The sequence below is a fragment of the Malaya genurostris genome, chromosome 3, assembly GCF_030247185.1.
Source record: "Malaya genurostris strain Urasoe2022 chromosome 3, Malgen_1.1, whole genome shotgun sequence".
Taxonomy (NCBI): Eukaryota; Metazoa; Arthropoda; class Insecta; order Diptera; family Culicidae; genus Malaya; species Malaya genurostris.
Window position 1 is genome coordinate 252,183,076 of NC_080572.1, and position 16,291 is coordinate 252,199,366.

The 16,291-nt window shown below is 36.5% G+C and overlaps 1 long non-coding RNA gene across 1 annotated transcript in view; it reads right to left on the reverse strand.

Annotated features, from left to right (window-relative positions):
- Nucleotides 1-3,212: 3,212 nt before the first annotated feature.
- Nucleotides 3,213-16,291, reverse strand: part of LOC131439002 (uncharacterized) — a 101,517-nt gene continuing 88,438 nt past the window's right edge. Inside the window, exon 5 of the long non-coding RNA XR_009231038.1 lies at nt 3,213-6,992. This is a non-coding gene — a long non-coding RNA (uncharacterized LOC131439002). The remainder of the gene's footprint in view (nt 6,993-16,291) is intronic.

Here is a 16,291-nt window from a genome sequence, read left to right on the forward strand (position 1 = left end):
ATTTATTCATATTCTCAGCAAGATAATTTTTTCAAAAAGTTTACTGATAGAAGAAAGTAAGCTAATTGGTCGATAACTTGATGTTTCTGCTGGATTTTTATCAGATTTCAGGATAGGAATTACTTTAGCGTTTTTCCATCTTTTTGCGAAGTAATCTAATGAAAAACACTTGTTGAAAATTTTAACCAGAAGTCTCAAGGCAACATCGGGAAGATTTTTAATAAGAATATTAAAGATTCCATCATTACCAGGAGTCTTCATGTTTTTAAGTTTCCTAATAACTGATTTAATTTCATCAAAATTCGTCTCAATAATGTCATTTGGTAATAACACTTGAGTTGAAATATGATCATATTTCAGTGAGACTTCATTTTCAATAGGACTTACAACGTTCAAATTAAAATTGTGGACACTCTCGAACTGCTGAGCAAGTTTTTGAGCTTTTTCGCTATTTGTAAGAAGTGTTTGATTTCCTTCCTTGAGAGCAGGAATTGGTTTCTGAGGTTTCTTAAGAACCTTAGAAAGTTTCCAGAAATGTTTAGAATATGGTTTAATTTGTTCAACTTCTTTAGCGAAATTTTCATTTCGCAAATAAGTAAATCTATGTTGAATTTCTTTTTGTAAATCCTTAACTATGTTTTTCATAGCAGGATCACGATAACGTTGATATTGTCGTCGACGAACATTCTTCAACCGAATGAGCAGTTGAAGATTGTCATCGATGATAGGAGAATTTAATTTAGTTTGAGCTTTGGGAACTGAAAGATTTCTAGCTTCGATAATATAATGATTCAAATTATCAATTGCTGTGTCGATGTCCGCAGAATTTTCTAAAATAGTTTCATGATCCACATGATTTTCAATGTGAGATCTGTAATCCAACCAATTAGCTCTATGATAGTTGAAAATAGAACTAATTGGATTAATTATAGCTTCGTTGGAAAGTCTGAATGTTACAGGAAGATGATATGAGTCAAAATCAGCATGAGTAATCGGTTCACTACAAATGTGACTTTGATCTGTTAGAACCAGATCAATTGTAGACGGGTTTTTCACGGAAGAGAAACAAGTCAGATTACTGGGATGAAGAACTGTGAAGTAACCAGCTGAGAGTTGATTATGAAGTATTTTACCATTACTGTTATTTTGCCTACAATTCCACTGGACACGCTTAGCATTTAAGTCCCCTATTACGAAAAATTTCGTTCGATATCTTGTGAGTTTTTGGAAATCGCCTTTAAAGAAAGTTAATTGATCGCCGGTGCATTGGAATGGCAAATATGCTCCAGCGATGAAATAAATTCCATGAATGGTTTCAACTTCGATTCCCAAGCTTTCAATAACTTTAGTATTGAAAGAAGGTAAAATTCGATGTTTAATTTGCCGTTGGATAAAAATGGCAACTCCACCACCCATTCCAGTAAACCTGGAAAATCGATGAACCACATAATGTGGATTACTTTTCAATTTGACATTTGGTTTAATACAAATTTCTGTCACAATGGCAATATGAATTTTGTGAACTTTGAGAAAATTATAAAATTCATCTTCGTTCAATTTCAAAGATCGAGCATTCCAATTTAAAATATTCAAATTATTATTTAACATCACTGTTAACCTTTAAATTCATTATAATATTATTTGCAAATTGCCATCCGATTTGAAATGCTTCAAAAAGTGATGAAGTCGAATTCATTGGGATGATCATTTGAAAAAGTTGATCTTGTAGGTAGATCATTTTATTTTCAGTTATATCGCCTAAATCAACTTCATTTAAAGAAGCGAATGGCATTGAAGGAATATTTGTAGGTAGACTGCCATCAGAACTGTCATTAGAAGAAGATGATATGGCCGATCTACCTATTAATAAGTTGTTTTCATTAGAAGACGAACTGCAAGGCGGTCCTGTGTTTTGATTATTTACATTAGAAGAATTAAGTGGTAGATTTCTACCTGTTATACTAGCATAACATTAGAAGAAGATGATGACGAGGTCGATCTACCTGTCAATAAATTGTTTTTGTTAGAAGAAGAATTGCAGGCGTACCTGTTTTTTGTTTTAAATTCGAAGAAATAAGTGTCTTAGAAGAATTAGGCGTGGCATTTGTAACGGTTTTTTGATTTTCAGGTATGTTCTGTAAATTTAAGGTTGTTGATTTGACTTGTTGTCTAAGCGAACGAGCGTTTAGTTTTTTTCCCTGACAGGACATTTCAAATAATTTGATTTATGATTTCCATCGCAATTTGAACATGAAAATTTATCAGTGGTTTCATTCATTGGACAAACGTGTTTCGAATGCGATTTACCACAATTCAAACACCGTATATCCATATGACAATTTTTGGTTCCATGACCGAAGCCTTGGCAACGACGACATTGCGTTAAGTTTGCAATACGATTATGCCGTTTATAATGTTCCCAATGAATTTTAATGTGGGAAATGAAACGTACTTTTTCTAAAGTTTTCAAATTGTTTACATCACTTCGATTGAAGTGTATTAGGTAAAGTTCATGGGAAATTCCAGAGCGTGGTTTAGAAGTACCATTCGCTCTTTTTTTCATAAGTATTACTTGGGAAGGGGCAAAACCAAGCAATTCTTTTAGTTCATTTTTAATTTAATCAATACTTTGATCATTTGATAATCCTTTCAAGACAGCCTTGAAGGGTCTGTCTGATTTTATATCATATGAATAAAATTTATGAAGTTTCTCGGACAAATATCGAATAAGACGTTCGTAATCTTCCAATGCATCCACCAAGACTCGACATTCTCCTCTTCGTCCGATTTGAAATGAGATTTTTACTTCCGGGAGAAAAGTAGAAAGCTCAGTACGGAATGCTTTGAAGTCGGAAATCATCACCGTCACTGGTGGCATAGATTGATGTTTCTTCCCAGAACGACAAGCGTCCATTTTGGGAATTTTTGAAGAATTTTCTTCTATGTCGCTACAATCGAAATCAGGAAGAATCTCGTAAATATTGCTAGACGACATAGAATCAACGGAAGGGAAATCCGTCCGTTGTCTTTTATTTTTACATTCAGATTCTATAAGATCGTGAATGTTATTAGAAAAATGTTGAATAACGGATTGTGATTTATTCCGTATTGAATTATTTTTAGCCTTAGGCTTGTTGCCTTTCCGGTTGGACGCAGGCATTTTTGAAATGAATGGAATTTTGAATTTTGAAGTTTGAATAATAGTTCTCTGAATAGTTAGCCTTAAAAAGGCTGATTAATTTCTTAGTCACTCTAATATCACTCTTTGAGCCTTGAGAAAGGCTGACTAATTTTTAGTCTTTAGAAAGACTATTGGTGATTCAGGTAGCCTTAAAAAAGACTGAAGCCTTGAATCAATGAAACGCTAGGTAACCAGAAAAAATTTCCAGGAGGCAAGAGTGCGGTGAGAACGACTGTTCAACACCGACTGGTTTTTCTAACCACTTGTGCAGTTGTTTATTCGTTTTCATTAGTTTGTTTCGAAATATGTGGACTTTCAGCAGAACAACGTCGAAAAATTGTGTACAAATGGTGCACAGAACGCGGGCTGTCACTGAGAAAGTTAGCAAAAATGGAAGGAGTGAGTGAAAAAGCCGTGCGAAATGCAATCAGGAAGTTCGGTGAGGATAACACCTTTGAGGATAAACCGAAAACGGGTCGAAAAAAGGTCCTGCTAACCCTCAGTTGGATAAATGTATACTGAAGGCGTTCGAGCAAAAAAAGGAGGTTTCAGATCGGAATGTGGCCAAAAAAGTGGGCACTTCGAAGTGAAACGTTCTTCGTGCTAAAGAACGTTGGAATCTTCAAACCTATCAGAAGCAGAAACAACCAAAACGTAGTCCGAAACAAGAAGCATCGATCAGACCGAGGGTTCCAAAGCTGTACAATACAATTCTTGCTGGAAATTTGAACTGCATAATCATGGACGACGAAACCTACGTGAAACCCGATTACAAATCTTTGCCGGGACCACAATATTATACGGTGCGAGAAGGACAAGTGTTAAACCAGTCCGAGACATCTACGGAAGTCGAAAAATTTGGTAACAAGCTATGGTCTGGAAAGCAATTTGTAGCTGCGGCAAGATTTCGAAACCCTTCATCACCACCGCTTCAATGAACAGTGAAATGTTTGCAAAAACGACTTCTACCCATGATTCGAAGCCACAAGGATCCTGTTATCTTCTGGCCAGATCTTGCTTCTTGCCACAACTAGAAATCAACGGTAGAATGGTATACTACCAAAAATGTCACTGCCCACAACTTCGACCAATTGAGGAATTTTGGGCATTAACGAAGGCACATCTTAGGAAACATGTCTCGGCAACCGAAACCATCCAACAGTTCGAAAAAGATTAGAAAAAGGTGTCAAAACTTGTCGCCAAGAAGTCTGTACGGAATTTAATAAGGAACGTTCGCAAGAAGGTGTGGCAGTTAGTCTGCAATGGCTAAGTAGCAAATGTTGAGAATAACATTCTGTTGTTGTAGTCTAACATTATCAGTATATCGAATGAAATTTTAATATCTAACACTTGTGAATTATTTAAAGCGAAATCAAAGTGCGTCCATACTTTCTGGGACAATCTTTACAAGACTGTATATTTCTAAAAACGATTAGTTTTGTTACTAATTTATTGAAAAATGAAGAACTGTAAGGTAATTTTCCATTCGATTTCCTACTTCAAATGGTTGAATGAAAATCGATGTAAATTCACATTTTTTTTTTTAAATCTGAGTAGATCGGGAACTTCCAAATCATGAACCTGGAATTGGACCAGAACCTGGACCTACCACATTTTCGATCCAGATTCTGGAGAGATTGGATCTCTAACTGAACTTTCTATGCTAAGGTTCCATTATTATGGTAAGACCAGGTTCAGTTCCAGTTGGACTTAACCCAGTAATATGAATAGTTTAGGACCAACGTCATCCGGTTAGGTCCCAGACAGTACCCAGCCACCATTTTTTGTTCCGAGTACGATCAGTTACAAATAAAGTTCCATCCGAATTAGATCGACCCGACCGACACATTCTAGGTGCTATTTAGAAGTTCTTTCGGTTGTGTCGAGTGAACTTTCCAGTGTGGATAATTACTTTAGACAAGATTAGATTATTTATAAGCCTTCTAATCTTCTTCTAATATTTTCGTTTTATCCGAATTTTTGGTTAGTCGTTTTGCTGAAATGTCTTGAAGTGGGTATTGTCAGACTTGAACAACAATGGGATTGTAAATCTCCGGGTTTGGACCTATTCCAAACATTAGATACAAATTTTGTGGCTATCATTTTTTTCAGAAACAATCAAGCGGTTCTTCAAAGAACATTCTACTAAAGACAAATAATAAAGACATGTACGTGCTTACAAATATTAAAAAAAAAATCTGGTCCGTTCCCGGTACCTTCTGAAATGACCGCACTCACCGCTTGGTGGAGCGCGAGATTAATTGGATTGTTATCATTTCGACCAAAGTGTGCCATTAATTCTCAATCTATACAAATGAGCTAACGTATCGAAAGGGTTCTCACGGTTCGACATTTGCATTATGAATGCGATGATGGGAACTCAGCAGTGCAACCAATTTATCACCATTGGTGCCAGTTTCACGGAGGACCGTAGATGTGCGCCAAAAAAAGATCGTGACTGTCATGTCTGGAAATTCGTTTGTGATTCTACGTCAACATAAATGTAGTAGGCGTAGTCAACTGCCCGGCCACCGGCAAACCACAGTAACCATGATTTGTTTATTAAATTAGTTCGAATTCTAAACTCAATTACTCACATAATCATAATCACAAAACCGAACAAATTAAACCGTCGACAAATGTTTGCGTGCGAATGCCCGAATCGAGGGTAAGCCGATGGCACACCGTACGGAAGTTATTATCCGTGGTCAGCATCTCTCCAGAGCACAGGAGAGCAAATCACATGTCACTACTATTCTTCCACCGAACCGAATATGGCGTCCGGCAGGCGATTCTATGCCATGCGATGCCAAGCCATGTGGGACAAACGGTAGAAATTGCGAAAACACGCCCTCCGCCCTAATTCGCCAGGACAGGCTTTGCTCCGGTTGAGCGCCCGGAGGGGGTGCGCCAATTTATGACACATTTTCACGGCACCCTTTTGCGGCCGATTATCGACACATACCGGGAGGGGTTTCAAAAATAGTGCACCTTGTTGCAGCCACGATGCTTTTCGGCAGGTTTCGTTCGGGAAATTGCATACCGCCGTCGGACAATGTGCATTAAAGTGATCCGTTTTGGGTTGGGAACGGGTGTTCCGGGTGGTTGGTGTGCACGGCGGTCGGGCGAGATCTGGGCTGTGGTGGGTATCATAGGAGTTAAAGTCATAAATTGCTCGACGTTTTTTTTGCTTGCTCTGCTGAACGAACTCGCTGGGCACACCACGTCGGTACGTAATGGAGTGCACTCGACGTTGGCCGAACGCTTATTTATGGGCTTTTTTTTTCGGGGGCTAAGGCATAAAACCGTTCCATTCGTTCCTTCTTCGTCCGTCGGCAAACCGGGCAGGAATCGATTTTTGGGTTCTGGTCGTTCCGGGTTTCGCTGTCGCCCCTCGTCGTCGTCGTCGTCGTCCGGCATCGGAGCCTCGGTTGATAATAAATTTTGCTTTTATTACCCTTTATGACTTAATTTGTGTCGAAGCGGTACGCGATAGTAGGAGCGAACAGTTTTGGAGCTATCAAGTGTGCACAAAGTCAATTACTAGGGTGTAATTTTTCCTCCGACAGCCAGCCGGCTCTTGGGGAGGGAGTCAACCCGACCCCGGCACATATGTTCCGTCCAACGATAATCGTTCTACGAAGATAATTTATCTGGCTCGTTCTCGTTCGATGACTCAGAGAGTGGCTGACTGATGCCCCGGTGCGAATCAATGATCGATTATCGAGGAACCAACTTGCGAATGCCGGATCACCGCATCGTCACCGGCGAACTGGTTGATGTTAACAAACGCGAAAAACACGTGCTGCATCTGCAAAAGAGTGAGAGAGAAAAAACAAAACTTCATTAGTCAAAAGAATAAACAAATATATCATGTTATAAAATAAGTGCATAGTAATTTAATTACTACCAGTTTGGGGGACTACGCGAACCGGCAGGACCGGAAAACGGGGTAACGAACGCGTGTGGATGCATTCAGAGGGAGTCGTTTTGCACTGCCAATAACAATAAATTAGTTTGCAATCTTCTCGCCCGGTTCGCGCGCTCTCGGGTGGCACGAAGAGTCACATTACGCGCAATGTTTTACCCACCGACAGGCGATGCGATTATTTATAAATCAATATAATAACATATTTATAGAGCAAACGATAACAAGCACAATAACAACATTAACTGAATTTGAATAGACAAGATGTTGGCGAGTCGGTGGAGAACGGGTGGTCCGTCCCAGATCGGAAAATGGGACTTCGCGATAACGAGAGCCTGGGAATTGTGGTCCACGCGCTAGTTTCTGCCGTGGAGCAGACGAGAACAGAGGAAGGGAACTACGATTTATGTGTAAAATTTTTAGATACATGGGAAAAAAATTAAGTTTGCGCTTCATTTATTGGAGCTGGGTCATGAATTACGAAATTTATAGCGTCAGAGAGCTTGTCGATTCTGGCTAGCAAACGAAGATAGAAAACAAAAATGATGACTGATGAACTTTTCTTTCGGGACGACAAAAGTGATAAGCCGGGAACCGTTCGGCTCGTAGTGGGCAAAGTGGTTTCTGAAGGTTTGATTGAAAGTAATTGCGTTGTTCTGATTGGTGTCTGGGAACAGAATAGCAAATGAAACAATACAGTTATTGTTTCGTATATTTTGTTTAAAATATGAATTTTAGATTATTCTATTTACAACTTTAAGCTTCAAGTTGTGGTTATCACATTAAGGTTGACAGCTGACATGAATTCATATCGAGCTTCTCTTTATAAGAAAGATTTTATTGACTTTAAATATACATCATTGTTAGAATATTACTCAAGAATTATCGTTTCCATTGTTATTGAACATTTAAAAACTACTCAGAAGACGTTTCAATAAGAAACCATCAATAAAATATCATGGGCCTCTCACAGAAAATACATGAATAATTTCAAACCGTTTATATTTTTATTAAGAACAAGCCTGTAGATGGCTCAAATTCCAAATTTCATGACAATCTATCCACTAGTGTTTAAACAACAGCTGATCGCGTCAGACGAGTTCTAGTTTTCATCAAGCTACGGAAAAAGACGAGTTTCGTGTCCTGATAAAAGCAACAGTGAAATTGAATGACTTGCGGTACGGATTGGTCCACCATCCCCCGTATTTTCCAGACCTGGCCCCTTAGCGACTATTATCTATTTTCAAACCTGAAAAGGAGAATTTTGAGGTTATCGCAGTGAAGTGAACCTATTTTGAAGGTTTTGACAAATCTTTTATTCAAAGGGCATCAAAATGTTGGAGGACCGATGGGATCGCTCTAGATGGAGATAATACTGAAGAATTAAACTTTTCACGGTGAAAAACAAATTTTTTATTAGTTAAGCCCGGGACTCATTCCATGTAATACGCTTCTAAAGCAAACGAAAACGGTCAGTTTCAAGCAAAAACTCTCAAATGATCACTATTGGGAAATGCACATCAAATCATTACTTTGCTTTTTTCGAGATATCACAAAATACATAGCTCTTGTTAGTTATTGTTGATTTTGTAGAACTCGCATAGAATAAACCTAAGTCTCCTTAGCAAATCCAATAAATCTGCTTAGCTATGCTTACAATTGTTGTTAGAGCTTTCATTATTTGAACACGAATTGCAACAAAATAAAAATTAAACTTACTAGACATTTTGTGCGTCCCATTCCATATGTTAAATGATCGAAAAATCAAACGAAAAATCAGTTGTAAAACCACCTTGAAAAAGATAAGTTTTGTATAATAATACCAATATGTTTTTTAATTGCACTTTATTTTCCAGGACCTCAAGACTTGTTAAATAGTGGATTATGCTGAAGTGAAGGATTTGTAAGTATGATACTTTAACTTAAAACTTCGAAAATAAATAGTTTTTGAAAGAAATCCAGCTGGAATCTTCTAATCCTATTTGCAATGGGTGTTTTTTAGGAGGTTTGTTTTTTACAATAGGGATTACCCGATCGACAGAGCATAACAGGATTCTATCAAAATTATATATGATCTTAATATTTATATCTCATTTTGTTATAAATATGATTCCAAATCAGAAGCAAACATATAGATTTTATTAAGATTATAGCAAGTCCAGATATTATATTACGCGCCGTTATATTTCTGGTAAAACTATACTAGAGAATTGAGAAAAAAAGAGTTTTGTCGATCATGTTTTTGCCCTTCAACCCGAAAAATGCTATGCATCAATAAAGTACAGTAACAAACATTTTTTTTTCCAATTTCACAAACCTTAAGATGCTTTTGAAAACAGCAATTTAATATTTGATTTTGAAATGATGGCCTAAATTTTAAATTTGAGAACGTTCCTAAGTAATTCCTACTTAAATTGTGTAAAGTTTTTATTCAAATATTATTTTTTAATTGGAAATAAATATTTTTCAAGTAATTTTGCGCTTTTTCTCTTACGAACAAAGAAAGGTAAGGCAAAGCTTCAAAACTCGACTAATAAATATCCGAAAAAGTGATATAGCATTCGACTCAGTTCATTGAATTCTGCAATGTTTCCTCAGATATGGTTTTCACAAGCTTGGAGTCAAATGAATGCTTGAATTCTTCAATTTTATCGTTGACCGTTTTTTGTTTTCGAAAACGCAGAGTGATAAGTGTTATAAATTTCAAAACGTCTTCAAAAGTGACGCCGCAATAAACGAAAAACAAAATCTAAACTCAGCTCAATACTTTTTCGATTTATAGGTCTTTTAGTTGCAGATTGAAAATAGCGACTTTAGTTTAACGGACCCCGGATGTACTGAAAATAGAGAAAAAAAATCTTCAAAAATTCGTATCGATTTATGTTTAGTTCTTGCTGTACTTTATACTATGTTGATCTGATGATTTTTTACGTAGTTCTAAATAAAAAACTTTGTTAATATTACATTGAAAAATGTTCTTTAGTGGCGCTGATGATATCATCATGGCCTAACGCAACCTAAAGTAATATCGAATCACTTTCATAATTTTTGGATCAAAAATCAGTAAAATCGAAATGAGTTGGTTAGGTCTTCAATTATTAAGATCTACGAATTGCAGATATCGAATTTTGCCGTTGTCATCTATATCAATGCATGAACATTTTTAAATTCATGAATCAGACAAAAACGATTTATTGCACCATAATACCTTCGATTTGAAAAGTTCAATCTATCCATATATGATAAATTTATGGTAGTCTCATTTTGTAGTATTTTGATTACTTCCAATCCGGAACCATGAGCTGGGATTCGAAATTTGCAACGTAGAGTTTAAAGCAACCGACCCGCATTATGAGATTTTCCATTTGAATCATTTTTCTGTGAGTCAATCTAGGTAGATATCAAACAATCAAACCGCAATGATAGTTCAATTTTGGTGATTTTTGAACGATACTTGCGAGTCTTCTGGCTGCGGATATCGCAAACTAATGTGACTTATAGGCAATTGGTGGATCATCAATCATAAAAACTTGCTATTTGAATCGATGTTATATACACTGATTTTTCACTGTCGTTCAAACGAATTTTTATTCTAATCTAAATTTACAAAACTCGATTCAGCCATCTCCGAGAAAAATAAGTGCACATTTTAATCAAATATACCCGCCAATCGACACACATACACGTACAGACTGAACTGAACGAGCGAACAGATTCGAATGTTATTCGAAAGTCGGCCCTCTTGGTACAAAGAAGCAAAAACTGAAAAACTATCATTCATTAGTTAATTTTCTCAGATTCTGTAAGGTATGAAGACATTTGTTTCACTGAATTTAGTAATTTCCGTTCATATAAATCTATTCTTCAGCAAAAAAAGCTTGCTCATTGTTCTAAAATAGCCCCTTTGTCACTAATATGCCGGTTGGAAGGAAAAGACGAAAGAGGTGGAGAGTGAAAGATTATTTTTGTAGCAATATGGACTTACATATTATATATGTTATTATATGATGACAATATATCCTTTCAACCTCAGTTGGTTCTCATACCCCGATGCAATCGTAGCGTGTGTTGGCAACTCAAAACTTCCCGGTTCGGAACCAGTCGTTCAACTGTGCATGATTTTTTATGGCAAATCAAATCGCCTGAAGGTATGCAATTTTATTGTACTTCGCGAAATCTTTTTTTAGATTTGCACGGTAAATAGTTTCCCCCAAAAAATGGGTAATAATAACTGAAAAGTCGTACTAAATTTGTAACGAATTTAGATAAAATATTGATATTTACATATCAAGGTTTGTAACAATTTTGTTACCCCCTAGGTTAAATTGAGTTATAATTTCTGTTATTTTAACTATTAGCGAGACCAAGATTATGATTAATTTAGATAGAAAAAACGAAACAACCCCAGATACAATTTTGTTCTCCCTTGTTGATCGGGTACTCTTTTGTATGAAAGTTGTTTCGGCAGTTTAAAGTGACGTCGAAATATTCAAAGACACAGTATGATATAAATTTGAGTAAAAGAAAACATTTCGATAGTAAACAACTAACATGAACAAAACGATGGTACTGTAAAACTAACGGGATTCGGTAAGTTTTATATAATAATATTAACATGTTTTTTATTTATTTTTCAGGACCTCAAGACTTGCTCAATAGTGGATTATGCTGCTCTCGGAACAATGATTTGTAAGTTTGGTGCTTTAACTTAAAACTTCGAAAATGAAATAATTTTTGAAAGAAATCCAGCTGGAGTCTTCTAATTGTACTTGTAATATTAATAAAAGTTGAGTTGAATTAGCTATTTTTCAGATGAGGTCAACAGTGTAAAGAACACCCGCAGAATCAACAAATTGTAAGTATAATTTTTAGACGAACCAGTTTGAGAATCAAATAATGATTGAAAGAAATCAAACAAACTTAGAATGATATACCCAAATAGTGATGAAATTTAGTGACTTGAAAGTAAAATCTGGTGTGCAGAATCGGTGATAATTAGCAAAATTAGAAATATAAAGATATTTGAAAAGAAATAAATAATATGTTTTAGTTATAACTTATTTTAACATGCATATCACTTGATTATAAGTCTAGATCTGGACTTCGGAACAAAATTTCGGAAATGAATTCTGAGACTGAAATTGACGTTCAGACCAAAATTCTGTGCTAAGCTTTCTGTCCGAAATTCTGGTTCAGAATTCAGTTTTCGAAACTGAGTTCTTAACATGGAGCTATGGAACTTCGGATCTAAATCCAGAATGAGAACTCAGATCTAAAATTTAGTTGTATTTCCAAAACTCAGTTCGAAAATGCATTAAAAATCCACATTTGGATTTCAGTTGCAGCCCAAGAATTTGGAAATTCTAAAAGTTTAACTCAAACCAAAAATTCTAAAAATTTTTGAACGAAGCTCTAGGAACGAATTTCTATGCTGATTTCTGGATCCAAATTTGAAAACTGAATTTTGCACCGGATTTCTCTATAACTACAATTTAGCTGCCGACCAATATCCAAGTCCAGAGTTTTAGGTGGTAGGGTTTCGGATTTTTCGGAATTCAGTTCCCGACTTCAGGTTCAGAATTTAGTTCCAGAAGCTAGCATTGAAATTGAGTTTCAGAACTCAGATTTCTGGTCCTACAATCGGCTCCAAAATTCAGTGACAGAATTAAGAATGAGGAATTTCGTCAGAGCGTCAGATTAGATCTTGTGCTCCGGTACAATATAAGAAAGTATCGCGCAAATAGCGTTTACTTTTCGACCAGATAGTCAAATCTGGTCCACACAACTGGTACTGGCAAGCTAATTGTGGAACATTACACTACCCAAAAAGGAAGATGGGTAATGACAGAGACGCTCTACTGAAGGACGTGAAAAGAGAAAAAAAGCTGACCTAATTCTTTCATACTTCCGAATATCAATAACCGTTTGTATTAGTTGCTTCATTGAGTAAATTTTGCTTGTACTGCTTCGTTTCAAGAAATGTAATTGTGCATCAATAATACAAATATGAGTAATCGACGACAAACAATCTACCACGCAAATAACACCGAACAAATGTAAGAGTGAGAGTAAAATAATACTACAAACAAAATATAAGTTATTTTTGCAGATTAGCATACTCAGTGAAGGAAAACTTCGCACAATTCTTTGGGAATATTTTACTGGTTCTAAAAACAACCAATTTATGGAATTTATCGGATTTTACAACTGCAGCAACTGTACAACTGTACTATTTTCCATCATTTATTTCGCTACACTAAAACCTGAACTGTAACTGATTATTTCAAAACTAACTTCGGAATCTGAGATTGGATCCGAACTAATTTTTAATCAACTCACGGATTTAGTTCTAGAAATAGGACACTCAACTCATTTCCACAATTCACGTTTCAAATTCACTTCTATAGCTGAATGCTGAACTTGAATGTATTCTGAAACTGAGTTGGGAAATTAAATTCTTAACCTAAATTCTAAAAGATTATTTCAGGTTTTTCATTATAGCTCAGAAGTCAGTTAGAAAAATTATGGTTCGGAATTTAGATCTAAAATCTTGTTACGGAATCCAGATCTTGAAATTTCTGTCTTGAATTTTGTTCCAGAATTCAAAAGTTATGGGCTGAGGACAGTACCGTAAAGTGGTAGGTTTTTTGCTATTTTCCCGTTTCAAATTAAATTTTCTTGGAAACAGTTCAGAATATAGAAAAATCCACCTGACAATGTCTTCGAAATTTAGTTGAGAATATTCTGTGAAATTTCCAGGATGATTCATTGAGTTTAGCGGTCGTGTTGTATTTTTTTCTGACTGAAGAACTGCTGAAAATTGGAGCGCTCGGAAATGCATACCTCCACTTGTTCAACGAATATCTCGGCTTTGAAGGCTTGTATCATAAATCTACCGTGACAAAATCTAGATAATTTAGTTTAGATGCGATTATTACATAAAAACATATATGTCATCGCGATAAAAATAAAGTCTTGTATTTTTCTGTGAAACAAAGTCAGTTTCAATGCATCCGCCATTTTATTCGCTTTAGTTTCCTGATAGCATTCTGAAAAAGGAGAGAGAAACAAAGTTGGCTCGACAAGGCTGCCAAACACACAGACATTCAATCTTTGTGAAAGTTGAATATTTTTTCATTGTTCATTGGAATCCATGTAATGTCCAACCCATACGATAGATTAAAGGACTATTCACACATTTCAGTTCCGTGACGGTTCAGTGAAAGTGCCTTCAGTGCGCCGTCAGTGTTCTTTTTTATCGGAGCCCTTCCGTTCCTTTTCCGTACTGTTTCCGTTCCGGCACAGCCAATGTAATAACATACCGACTTCAGTGAAAATAAAAAATATCGGTGACGACGAATTTGAGTTTGCCGGACGGACACTACACTGACGGCGAGCTGCACTGAAACGGCACGGTGCCGGATAGGTGTAAATGCGCGTATAGAAAACGAATGAAATAATATCAGTATCCGTGCACGGTGTCGTGCCGGCACTGAACCGGACCGGATATGTGTGAATAGTCCTTAATGTGATAAAACTTCTCATCAAAATAACAAAATGTATGCAACCCGGTACAGTTTGCTCATATACGAGAGAGTACAAGATAAATACGATGCGCAAAGGGAATTGAGCAAGCCACGTGGTCGATTTAAAACTCAACACGTGGCCCTCTGTCCTCAGACCTTAAGGTAAAAGGGATTGCGAAGGATTGCGCGCCAAAATGTGACCGCTTGAGTTGAACGAATCTTTGCACAAAGCGGATGATGTAAAACCGACACAAAAAGCAAAGTCTTGGCATTACATTCCTTTGGTGGAATTTGGCCTTTCTGTTTCAACAGACTTCGCAGCCGATGCTTAGTGTACAGAATCGTTGCATGGCTAATTGTAAAAAAAGGCGGGTGGGTAATGTCAGAGACATAACTGGATGTCGTGAATACGAAAACAACTGACATGTTCCTTAACACTTCCGAATATCAATTAGTTCATTAATTGTATGAATTATGCAAGCATTCCCCTTTTTCACATTTATCGCAAAAAAAGGCTTCACTTGATCTCGATTACTGTGAATTTCTCACAGCAAAAAGTGCACAAATCTAATCAAACAGTTCTAGATTTGCACTAAACTGAGGATATTTACCTTCAATTTGCGAGCAAGAAATCCTAATAAATCTTTAGAAAACTTTTAGAGCCATTAGAACGGTTGATTTTGTGTGATGCTCTCCACCGTTGTCCTCTTTTCGTTGCTTTTTCACCAATGCAAACAACTGACAGCTGTGACGTAATCGCCCTTGTCGGAAGCGAAACTAGCTTTGCAAACGATACACAATAGATCTTCTCGCAGTGGTGATAGAATTCAAACTGATCCAATTTTTTGTTTTGTTTTTTTACCTTTTTTTATATATATAAAAAATAGATATAGAATTCGCTCAAACTTTCGAAAATTTTTCCGAGGCCCGGAGGGCCGAATGACATATACCAATCGATTCAGCTCGACGAACTGAGCAAATGTCTGTGTGTGTGTGTATGTGTGTGTCTGTATGTGTGTTGTCAATTAAGAGGTCGAGATCTCAGAGATGGCTGGACCGATTTTGATCAAACTAGTCGCAAATGAAAGGTCTCTCCGTCACGCTATTGAATGGTTTTGAGATCGGATGTTTACTTTTTGAGTTATTCGAAGTTTTATGTCAAAATTTTCAGTTTTTAGACAGTATCTGTCACAATTGACCTTGAAAACAGAATATGTTTTCAGACTTAGATTCCGCACGATAATACCTATTCAACAAGCCATAGATTGTTAAAATCCGTCCATTTTTAACAGAGATATCGACATTCTTATGTTAGCGACTTTTCCCCCTATTCCAGTAGAAGGAGTTTTGAGCGCTGTATGACAAAGCAATCCTTGGGAGCAACGGAAAACACGATTTTTTATTCTGTTACATAAAATTGTTTCTAAGTACCAAAAAGACTGTGTACAGCATCCTTTTTCATGTCAATTTGCCTCGGACCGATTTTAGCACGGCTCGTTTTTGGCAACATAATCGTTCGAAAATGACATATGGCAGATTTTTTTTTAATTATATTGTTTTAAACTACTTACAGCAATAAATGCTGGAAGAACATAACATCCATATACCATTCAAATCAGCTCGTCGAGATCAGCAAATGCGTGTGTGACAAATAAT